The sequence below is a fragment of the Camelus ferus genome, chromosome 13, assembly GCF_009834535.1.
Source record: "Camelus ferus isolate YT-003-E chromosome 13, BCGSAC_Cfer_1.0, whole genome shotgun sequence".
Taxonomy (NCBI): Eukaryota; Metazoa; Chordata; class Mammalia; order Artiodactyla; family Camelidae; genus Camelus; species Camelus ferus.
In genome coordinates this window covers 3,933,912-3,946,633 of record NC_045708.1, presented here as the reverse complement: position 1 = coordinate 3,946,633, position 12,722 = coordinate 3,933,912, and positions in this window count along the sequence as shown.

Below are 12,722 nucleotides of genomic sequence, written 5' to 3'. Positions count from 1 at the left end.
CAAAGGGACGCGGAGAGAAGATGGTCACAGGGAGATGGAGGCAGAGATTGGAGTGATGCAGCCACAAGCCAGAGACCACGGGGGGCCACCAGAAACTGGAAGAAGCAAGGAAGGATCCTTCCCTAGAGCCTCCAGAGGGAGGACGGCCCTGCTGACACCTTGACTTAGGGCTTTTAGCCTCAGAGCTGTGAGAGGGTAAGTTTTCATTGTTTGAAGCCACCCAGTTAGCAGCACTTTGTTCTGGCAGCCCTAGGAGACGAATATTCTTGGTATACCAGTTAACTGTTGCCAAAAGACATTTAAAAATCAACTTTATGGAGGAGAGGGTATAACTCAGTGGCAGAGTGTGTGCTTAGCATGCAGGAAGTCCTGGGTTCAATCCCCAGTAACTCTTCCAAGTATAAGTAAGAGTAAGAATGAAAAAGGTAAATGACATTTTGATATAATTATCAAATAATTTTTATCCATGGACTCCCCTGAAAAGGTCTCAGGGACTTCCAGGGGTCCACAGAGCACATGCTAGAAACTGTTGATGTAGTACAGTTATCGTTAAGAAAACAAAATGTGAAGACGGTATGGAATCATGAAAAAATGCAACTGAAAAGAGGGCAGGAACAGAAGAAAAAAAGAGCAAAGGACAAGGGGAAGAAATAGAAAAACAAGCTGCAAATGAAAGCTTTAAACCCAAGCATGTAAATGGTCTAAGTGCTCCAAGTCAAAGGCAGATTGTCAGACTACATAAAAATGCAAGCCCCTGCTACAATATGCAGCTTTCTGAGAAATGCATTTTAAACATAGACAGAAGATTGTGATAGTTAATTTTATGTGTCATCTGGACTGGCTGCATGGTGCCCAAATTAAACATTGATTCTGGGTGTGTCTGTGAGGGTGTTTCCCAGGGAGATGAGCGTTCGCATCTGTGGACTCAGTGAAGTAGACCGCCCTCCCCAGGGCGTGTGGGCACTGTCATCCAGTCCATTGAAGCCTGGATAGAATAAAGGAGGAGGAAGGAGAAAATTGCCCTTTATTCTGCCTCACTGCTGGCGCCAAGACATCCCGTCTCATCATCTCTGACCCTTGGACTGGGATTTACACAACTGGCTCCCCCAGTTCTCAGGCTTTTGGACTTTGACTAAATCATGCTACTGGCCATGCTGGTTGGTATTTCAGATTGCAGACGGCAGATTGTGGGACTCCTCAGCCTTCATAATCATCATGTAAGCCAATTCCTCATAGTCTCATCATAAATCTCTTTCTGTCTCCTTCCCTACCTACCTACCTATCTATCTATACCTCCTACTGGTTCTATTTGTTTGAAGAACACTGACTAATATAAAGATATACCATATTAACATTAATCAAAAGACAGCTGAGAAGCCACATTAATATCAGGCAAGATAGATTCCAGAACATGAAATATTAGCGGTAAAGTGAGCCATCTCACAATGATAAAAGAGTTACTTCATTGAGAAGACATAAAAATTCTAACTACATATGGGCTTAGTAACAAAGCTTCAAAATACACAAGCAAAAACTGAGAACTGAAAGAAATAGGCAATGCCACTATGACAGTTAGGGATTTCAACACTCTTGTCAGAGTAATTGATAAAACAAGTAGAAAGAAAATCAATAAGATTATAGAAGACTTGAACAATACTGTCAACAACCTTGACCTAAGTGACTCTTATAGAGCCACCCAATCACCCCTCTCACCCAATACCTGCAGCCACTAAGACAGAACATAGCTAGGCTTTCAAATAAGTCTCAATATATTTAAAGGGCAGGAAATTATACACAGTATTGTCTTTGATTACAGCAAAATTAAATTAAAAATCAATGACAAATGGGGGAAGGGTGTAGCTCAAGTGGTAGCGTGCATGCTTAGCATGCATGAGGTCTTGGGTTCAATCCCCAGTACCTCCACTGAAAAACAAAATAAATAAGTAAACCTAATTACCTCCCCCCTGAAAAAAAATCAGTGACAAAGGTATCCAGAAAATCCCCAGATACTTGGAAATTAAACAACAGATTGATAATATCAGAACATGGCAAGGATACCTTCTTTCACAGGGATTAAACATTGTACTAGAGGTTTTAGCTGGGGCAATAAGGCAAGAAAAAGATATGACTATAAAGAACACTTGCAACTTGATAATCAGACAAATAGCCCCATTTTAAGAATACAAAATTTTGAACAGGCACTTCATAAAGGAATATATACACAAGGCCAGCAAGTGTAACCAAGCAGGACCCTATTGTCCCCATTGGGGACCATCTGATATCTGTAATGGTGTTTGTAACTGCTTAACTATATAATAGTTTAAAGGGGTTTTTTCATGCTCTTGCTGATTAGGGTTGGGCTGGAGAGGAGGAAGGTTTGGGTGGTCTGTCTAGCCCCCTCATGATGCTCTGTGCAGGGATCATACTCAGTGCCTTGCTTCTGCCCCCAGTGCCCTGCTCCTGACCCCAGTACCATCCTCTTGAAGCTAGTGCCCTCCTCTTGACCCCTTGTGGTTCCCTTGTATCCTGTTGTTGGAGTGTAGGTCTCAGCCTGCAGCAGGAGGTCCCAGACCTCAGCCTGCTTAAAAGGCTAAAAGCATTTATCAACCTGACCTTAAACTGCACAAGTTTTTTCTAGAGCTCTTTTCCACAGAGCCCCTTCCTATGCATCCTTTGTTCTAGGCATGAGAATATTAAGAGAATCCCAAAGCTGGAGGTGAATTTCATACCCAGCAGAGGGAAGGGGACCACTTCTTCTGCAAAAAGAAGAGCAACTTTGCAAAAATTTGTTACCCTGTATGTAATCTCTATGGAAACTAACCCCACCCCCTGAACTCTGGAACTTTTACCATAAAACCCCCTGCCTTTTCTTCCCCAGAGGCTCACAGTCTTAAGGGCTTTAGCCCACTGTGACTGCCTTTACTTGGCAAAGAAATAAAGCTACCTCTTCTACTTTATCTAAAACTCTGTCCTGGAGCCTCAATTTGGCAAACAGGGTACAGAGGCTGTGTTTTGGCAACATAAGTACATGAAAAGATACTCAACACTATTAGTTATCACAGAAATGCAAATTAAGGCCACAATGAAACATTACTGCACATCCACTAGAATGCCAGAAATTAAAAAGTCAATTAAGCACTTAGAATTTTAAAACAACAAATTAGACTAGACTAAAATCCTAGAACTTCTGTCCATCATATGATACCATCAAGGGAGCAAAAATGCAACACACATTAGGGAGAAGGTATGTGCAATACAAACACCTGACAAAAGACTAATATCTAGAATATATGAAGAACTCTATTTCTTGTTGATCGTAACTCAATTAGAAAAAGGCAGAAAACATGACAGAAAAACGGGCAAAAGATCTGAACAGGCACTTCACCAAAAATGATAATCAAATGGCAATGAGGGTCAATTTTACTAGTTGTCAGAAAAATGAAATTTAAAACCACAATGAGATATCACCAAACATTCATTAGAATGGCTCCAGTAGAAAAGACATATAATACCAGATATTGCTGATAATATGGAACAACTGGAACTCTCATATCTGGTGACTGGAGTGTCCATTGGCACATCCACTTAGGAAAACTCTTCACCGTATTTACTAGAGCTCAGCATAAACAAGTTTTCTGACCCAGCTGTTCTACTCAAAGGTGTGGACCCATCAGAAATGCATATATACAGTCACCAAAGCCTGTGCACAGGTGTTCATAATGACACTCGTCACATGAGACCACAGGAAACACCATAAACGCCCAGCAAGGATGAAACACTTAACACAAAGGTGGTACATGGAATACTAGCCACACATGTAAAAGTACGTACCATAGGGATTCCCTTTACATAAAGTTAATAAGCAAGTAACACTAATCTCTGGTGCTAGAGGTTGGATGGTGGACTTTTAGTGTGGAGCTCTTCTGGCAACAGTTATGTTTCTTACTTCGGGAGTGTGAAAACCAATAAAAGGAAACCTCACTAAAATGGAGTCAGAAGGCCAGACGGGGACTTCTCAGGCAGTACCACTCAACATCAATTACAGGAAGAATTGTCAATTATGGACCCCGACAGAAGAACCATCAGCAGGAAAGAATCATCAATTACAGGCTCCTACAAGACATCAGCTACCCCAGCAACTCAGCCAATGAGACACCAGCATCACCCCACGCTGTTAAGTGTTATTCAATGGACTTTCATTCAAAGCACCCCCTCCCAACCTCCTCCTATTTTCTCCATAAAATAAGATTTTGCTTTTTTGTTTGTTGGACTTCCCTACAGCTTTTGTTCTGGCTGGCTTGTCCTGAATTGCAAGTCTCTGCTATTCCTGAATAAACCCATTTTTACTGGTAAAAATAACTGTTTTATTTTTAAGGTCAGCAGGAGCTAGTTATATAGGTTTGTTCAGTTTATGAAAATTTGTCAAAAGTACACCTAAAATATGTGCATACTTTGGTACGCCATTTTTGCTTTGAGAAAAAGTTTTAACATACAAGACTAATATGTGTCGTTTTTCTGTTTTTCTCCAGCTACGTTCAGCTGCACAGTTGCAGGCATGGAATAGGGGATAAATTGGAATTAACCAGGGCTGTGAACTCGTCAAGCAAGAAGTACAAGGAAGCCAGAGAGGGATCAGGGGGTTGAGGGTTTGTGCACAGGAAGGTTAGAATAACTGGCCCAGGTGAAGAAGGGAGGCAAGCACGCACTGGTTGGGGTTGAGGCCATGGAGGAGATGGCTGGGCTGGTGGAGTGAAGGTGTGGCGGAGCTGAAGGATGGGTGGAGCTGCGTAGTGGAGGGATGAGGAGGAAGATGGTGGTGGTAGTCAGAGAGACGGAGTCTGAGACTGAGATTTTGGAGAAGCTGTCCTTGCTGGCGATGTTAAGGTCAAGGTGAGATCTTGGGAACACACAGCTGAGACAGAGTGGAGGGAAGTCGAGACTGTTGCAAGAGAAGCCGGGCAGTGGGAAGATTGAAATCACTGTGCTACATGGGGAGCAGGCTCAGAGAAAGGGACCGCATTCTGGGAGAAATTCGAGGCTACAACCTCTTTGGGACTGGAAGGCTGCAACAAGGAAAGATAACGGATGGTGTATTCTGAGCACATGAGAGTCCAAGGAAAATGGTCTAGTAACAATGAGGAGCGAGGACACCACTTTTGAGAAACTCTGGGTTAAAAATGTAAAGACCCCTCATATTAGTACAAGGGAATACGCCACAGCGGCAAACATACACTGACTGCTGCCGCACGTAGCAATTACTGCTCCCCTGATGTTGTAGCCAGTTACTGATTGCCTTTACGCAGGAGGAGTGCCAGCACCTGTGAGCAGGGGGCAGGAGGGAGACTTCTGGAGGGCTGGAGACATTGTCCGTCTTGATCTAGGGGGTGGTCTTCACGGGTGTGTTTATTTTACCATAATGAATTGAGCTGTACCATTATAATTTGTGCACCTTTCTGCATGTATGCTTTACTTATAACTACGTAGTTGGTTCCTGTACTGTGTGGTATCAAGGTATGACGGTGGTGCCCAGTACACAGCCTGGTACATACGAGATGCTCCATGAATATTTGTTGGGTGCATGAGAATAATAATCATTAATTAGTTATAATGTCAACTACCATTTATTAACCCCTCCCAAGTGCCAGGCACTTTCCTCAATGATTTATATGTAACTCATTTAATCCTCATGAAAACTGTGATATAGATATATATTTTCATAAGTTTTCTATATAAAAACTCTATGACATATATATTTTTTTTCCACCAAGGTAATAAATGCCGTTTATAAATTCTTTGAATTTACATAGTGATTCAATATATTAATATCTTGTGAACTTCAAAAAACCAAACACATGTACAGTAGTATTATAAATGAAGGGGAGGGGAGGATATAGCTCAGTGGCAGAGTGTGCGCTTAGCAGGCATGAGGTCCTGGGTTCAGTCTCCAGTCCCTCTTGTAAATAAATGAGTAAATAAACCTAATTACCTCCCACCTCAAAAATTTAAAAAAATAATAAAGGAGAAGGAAACCTTACAACTGTGAGAACACACAAGTGTTCCCATTAGGTAGTATTGAGCTAGACAAACTTTTGTTATCTGTCACCTGAAATGGCTCACAACTATGGAATGCCCATTGTGACAAACGTGTCAGCACAGAGTGTTCCCTACATTCCTTATATACACTATTATTACCCTCATTTTGTAGATGAGGAAACTAAAATACATAGAGGTCAGGACACTTATCCAAGGACACACAGCCAGCAAGGGGGGGGTACCTGGAGGTGGGTTCACATTGAGGGGCTCCAGATCCCTCCATCTTTTTTTTTTTTAATTTATTTTTTATTTTTTGTGGGGGGAGGTGATTAGGTTTACTTACTTTTTTAGAGCAGGTGCTGGGGATTGAACCCAGGACGTTGTACATGCTAAGCACGTGCTCTGCCACTTGAGCTATACCCTCCCCACCAGATCCCTCCATCTTAACCTCTTCACCAAACTTCACCTCCCTGTTATTGGTTATGAACCCCCTTCAGGACATTCCCACTGATATCAAATCCAACTTGTGTTACTTTAACTGCTGGGAAAATAAGAGTTCTGCTTCCTGGACATTTAGATGAGCATTTAGTCACCTGGACATTTAGATTTGGGGCTTTCACCCAAATCTCTGTCCAGGCATCAGCTTGGTGGCAAAGCCGTCTTTCTCTGGGGAGCCTGCAGAGAACGGGATCACTTTTAGGCTTCAGCCTCTGCCGGGGTGGGGCTGGCTGCCTGGCAGGAGTGCCCCTCTGAGGGTTCCTCAGAACTCACACATCCGTGTGGAGCTCAATTTAAGCATCTCTAGCAAATAAGAGCCCTTTGGCTCTTTAAACAGCAGTTACTTGATGCATGAAATCAATGTCATTTTTCTCCGGGCTCTTCAGAAACATATAAGTATACCCCAGTTTTTTATTATCATGTGTCAGAAAAAACAGAACTACCTTGATTCTGCGTGGCTCTTGTTGTAATCAAGAGGTTCCTGATATAAATTTTGAGCAAGGGAAAGTTTATTCTGGTTTTAGCAAGATCTCAGCGCTGGTGGAGCCCAGGCTAGGGCCTGGCTAGCCAAGAGTGGAGGTTTAGAAATTCACTCAGCCCCTAGGTGGGGCCACCGAGCTTCCGACTCGGAGCTCAAGCGCCTGGCCAGCCTCCTGCAAGGGACGCGGACCTCTCATGAGCCAAACTCATTCTGGAGATCTCCTCTCAAAGACCCATTAATGTGCAGGCGCTGGGCATGGCTATAATTCTAGATTTAAAACCTGACCTACTTAAAGTCGAAGAGATGATTTCTAAACGCTTCATTTGGTAAATGAACCTACGCCTGTCCTAAACTTGTGGGTGTTTTTCTTCTCTGTATAATGACCCATTTGTTCTAGGCTTGCCCTCTTGATTATGTGTCCTGCTTTCATATGGTTTGTTGATTAGTTTTAGGTTTCCTCCAAGAGTTCATTCTGGGATCAGAGCCCCAGGGCTTGATTTTAAAAGCTGTGAGGAGCAGGGTTCAAATGAGCTCACGGGGTCTGTTCTCTAAGCAGCCTCTGCGCTTCCCTCGAGCTTGTCCTGCCGTGTGAACCCAGGGCTGCACTTCCGTGTCTAGGTGTATCCTGCCGACAACATGAAGGTCTTGTCCACTCAGCTCCAGTGGACCAGAGGCACAGTCATGAAGTGTCCAGCATCTTTTAAGAGGAAAAACACAAGTCTTTAGTAAAACAGCTAAATATCATCAACAGTAAATAGATGAGCTGTGTGAGCAGCGGGCCCAGGTCCCTCTCTCCTGTCTGATGCCCAGGAGGACGGAGGTCGGGGGGCCTGGAGAATCCCGCAGTGTCCCGCTCCAGCACGAATGAACCCCAGCTTGAACTAGTGGGAGTCTCCTTCCTGGACCCCAGTGAGAGTGTTCCGGCCACTAGCCTTTTCTCCGTAGCTTTACCACTTACTCATGGTTTTCTAACAGAGTTATTTATTTATTTATTCTTAGCAAATTTATTTTGTTTAGGTTTTTTTGGGAGGTGGGAATTAGGTTTATTTCATTTTTTAAAAATGGAGATGATAGGAATCGAACCTAGGACCTTGTTCATGTGAGGCTTGAGCTATACTCTCCCCCCTGTTCTTAACTGATTCAACTGATACAGCATCACCAACTACAGCCACCATGTTATACAATAGGTCCTCAGACCTTATTCCTCTTATAGCTGAAAATTTTTACCCTTTTACCAGCCTCTCCCTATTTCCCCCAATTCCCAGCCCTGGCAGCCACTTTCCTACTCTGTTTTGATGAGTCTGACTTTTTTTTAGCATTGCACATATAAGTAATACCATGCAGTATTTGTCTTTCTCTGTCTGGATTATCTCATTTAGCATAGTGCCCTCAAGGTCCATCCACGCTGACCCAAACGGCAGGATTTCCTTCTTTTTCGTGGCTGAACAATACGCATATACCCATCTCATGTTTTCCTGATCATTCGGGAAATGGACCTGGGTTGTTGGACACTTGGGTTGTTTCCACATCTCGGCTATTGTAAATAATGCTGCAATGAACATGAACGTGCAGATATCTCTTTTGAGTGAATGGTTTCGTTTTCTTTGGATATATACCCAGAAGTGGGACTGCGGGATCAAATGGTAATTTATTTTTTTAAGACATATATTTGAACTTTTCTTTTTTAAATGTTGTTGTTGTTGTTGGGGGAAGGTAATTAGGTTTATCTCTTTATTTTTAGAGGAGGCACTGGGGATTTAACCCAGGACCTCATGCATGCTAAGCATGTGCTCTACCACTTGAACTATACCCTCCCCCCAGTTCTATTTTTAATTTACTGGTATTACTGTTTTCCTTAGTGACTGTACCCACTTACATTCCCACCAACAGTGTGAAGGGTTCCCTTTCTCTACGTCCTGGCCAACACTTGTTACCTCTTATCTTTTTGATAAGCGCCTAACTAGAGTGTTAGACCTGTGCATGCATGGGTTAATACGGCATATATCCTTTTTGATCTTCCTGCTGTTCCTCCCCATTGTGAATCTCCCTTCTGTGTGTAAGTGAAGGTTACTGTTTTCATGGCCATTTGTTATTCCACTGATGAGTACTACAGCTTACTGAGCCAGTCGACTGTGGATGGGCATTTTCGACTAGTTTGGGGTTATCACAAACAGCGTTGCTATGAATCCTCTTTGAAATGTATGTGAGTGGATTCCTGCTCAGTATATAGGGTATAAACCTAGTAGTGGATTTGCTGGGTCAAAGGTACAACTATTTTCAACCTACGTAATTATTTTCTGTTATTTTCCAAAGAGGTTGTACCAATTTATATTCCACCATCAGTGTATAAGAATTCCTGTTGCTTTGTATCTATTACTCCATATTGACATAAAAAATAATAAAATAGATGAGTGGATAGATGCTAACAGTACGAAAATATATAAATGAAAAGTGAAGGCCTTAACCCTTAGTCTTTTTCCTCAAAGGTTACCAGTGTCAACAGTTTCTTAAATATCTTCCCATAAAATTTTGAATAGATTATTTAAATAATGTATTGAACTTCTTATGACAAATTTGTGGGCAATACGTCTAGTCCAAAGAAAGGCTGTGCAAATTGAATATCTGCTGCTGTTGGTAAACCTCTCTTGACCCAATCATTTGTATAATATTTATTGAGCACTTACTGTGTGCTAGGCACTCTTCTGGGAGCTTGGGATATAGCAATGAACAAAACAGTAAAAAAATTCCTGCCCTCGTGGAAAATACATATTAGTTGGGGGATACATACTAAATCCATGAGTAAAATATATGTTAAGTGGTGGGTGCAAAGGAGAAAAAGAAGGCAGTGAGGAGGACAGGGAGTGTGGAGGAATTGTAATTTTAGGTAGGGTGGCCAGGGAAGGCCTTATTTAGGAGATACTAAAGACTTGAGAACTTGAGGGGTGAGCCCCGTGATGCCTGAGGGAAGAGAGGTCTGGGTGAATCCAAGGGCTATGAAAGAGGTTAGATGGTGGCCACTAAGTGAGCAAGGGGTAGAGATGAGGCCAGATGTCCAGAGGTAAGCGTGGGCAGATTCTTGAATGCCACAGGGAGGAGTGATCACACTCTAGACTTATTCGGAATGTGAAGCCGGCAAGATTTGCTGATGGGTTGGATGTAGGGTGTAAGAGAAATAGGGGAGTCTAGAGTGACTCCTAGATCGTTAGTATGAGCAATTGGAAGGAAGGGACTGTAATTTATCAAGATGGGGACGACTGCAAGAGGAGCAAGTTCTGGGGGAGTGTGAGATGCCTACTGTGCAGCGGGAGTGAGGCGTGGCCTGGGCAAGGGGACAGGTGAGGCTGAAAATTTAGGAGAGAAGTCTGGGCTGGAGATATGTGGTAGTTGTTTTCTTTTTAATTTAATTAATCAATTAATTATTTTGTGGGGGAAGGAAATTAGGTTTATTTATTATTTTTAGCAGAGGTACCCAGGATTGAACTCTGGAGCTAGGCACATACTCCACCATTTATACCCTTCTCCCCTGTGGTGGTTGTTGAATAGATGAGTTTTAAAGCAACGAAACAGGATGAGACCTCAAGTCCAAGCACTGCTTGCTGGAGGGTTCTCTGAAGTCCTGGGAGAAAGTAGGTGAGGGGGACAGGCAGAGCAGGCTAAGCAGAGTGGCCAAAAAGTAGGCACATGCGGCAATGAGTAAGCGTTTCAAGAAGAGAGAGATCACATCTGCTCAATGTTGTTGAGAAGTCAAGTAAGATGACTTCTGACAACAAATTATTGGATTTTGTAACTTGGAAGGAATTAGTGACCTTGAAAAATTGAGCAGCAGAGACAAAAGCCAGAAGGGAATGGGTTCCAAAGAGAATGGGAGGTGGGAAGAGGGGAGAGGCTGTTTGCATAAACAGCTCTGTTGAGATGTTTTGCTGAAATAGAGGGATAGAAATGGCCCAGTAGCTTGAGAAGAAAGTAGAAAAAGAAACTAAAGTGGGAGGGTAAGAGATCATGAGAGATAAGTGTAAATCCACTGGCACTATTGCAAAAATAACTCATGATGTAAGAAACTGGGCTCTTCCATCACTCTCCTTGGAAACAGGGCAACATCATAAACAACTGGCAATCATATACAACTGGTTAGTTCTGGAGCACCATTTTCAAGTTCTCAAGTCTTTAGTATCTCCTTCTAAATAAGGCCTTCCTTGGCCATCCTATCTAAAATTACAGTTCCTCCACAGTAACACCTGGCTGAGCTGTTATCTCTCCTGGCTTCTTCTTCCACTGGAGATGTCACACGGATGTTGACTGATTGCTGTCTTGGGCCAATGGGTAGCCACACCCTTTCCCAAAGGTACAAATGTTGCTCCAGGTCACTTTTTCTCCCCGCCCTCTGACAAAGGACCTGGCTATTTAATTCTGAACCACTCAGCCCATTCCCCAGGCTAGGAATTTAGTCCAGTATGTGGTCAGAGCCAGAGTTTTTGTGTCTTGGATTTGTCTCTCAGTCAGATTTTGAGCTTCTTTAACAGAATGCCTCCAACTCTCACAGTGATGCACCCACCTCTGCAAGTAGGGCAGGGCCAAGATAAACCCTCTTCCTATTGCACCCATGGTCTAGGAAGGGCTATCGAGAGAGACAGAATGTTTGAGCAGGGAAGGTGAGCACACAGAGGAAGAAAGGCCCTAACTTATTAACTTGCTACAGCCCTTACATTCATTACTTCATTTAATCTTCCCAAAGTTCAGGAAGGTGACTATTATTACACCCATTTAACAGAAAAGGAAACTGCCTTGCTTAAGGCTCCCAAACTGGTTATTACTCCTGGGTCCCAAGATATCAAATCCATCCATTTCAGGGCCCATACTGGGAAGAGGTGGTGGTTAAAGAGGCTTGCTGATCCTAGGTACTCGTCTCAATTTAATTCATTAATTCACACTAGAAAACGAAATTTTTAGTGTAATAATGTTGAACTCATACAGAGACATGATCTGATTTATTCCCTCTATTCCTGGGACTTACAGGCAGGTGGTGGGCTGCCTCCCTGGTCTAGTGTGGCAGGAGTGCCCAGGATGAGGCACATTTCCTTTAGAGCTGTTTCAAGTGAGTGGGTTTTCTAGTTGTACCGGAGAGCTTGTGTTCTGTGGGTTTTATTTTTAAAAACTTGACTACTTTTCAAACTGAAAAAAAAAAAAATCTGCCCACAGAAGCAATAAAGTGTTCATTGTAAAAAAAAAATCGGGAAAAAGTCAAATCTCACATGGAGTAAAAAGCTCTCTGAAATTCCAGCACATAAATGTGAGCACCTTTTCCTTCTTTTTTTGGGTGGATTTTGTGACCCTGATTGGGCCTGGACTCTACTACAGGGCACACGGTGTGACAGAACAGATCAGAATCTTTAGGGCTCCTTACTGTGGGATGCGCACCCCCAGGCAAACGCTCAAGCTCTCGGGAAGAATTTCTGGAATAACCCCGAGGAGGTTTGCCGCTGGCGGTGTATACGGATCCCAGTTCCTTGCTTCTCTCCAGCAGCTGCGTGCTGCTGTAGAGGCACTCGCTGTGGCCTAACGGTTCCTGGCTCCTGGCTCCGGGTTTTGTGCACCCACGTGCCTCCCAGCTCGGCCATGAATGCTCCTTCACAGGAAGCTGACTCCAATTTCCTCTCAGGGCCGAAGAGAGTAAGGGGAGAGCCGGACGCGGCTTCCCGCGAGCCTTTACGCC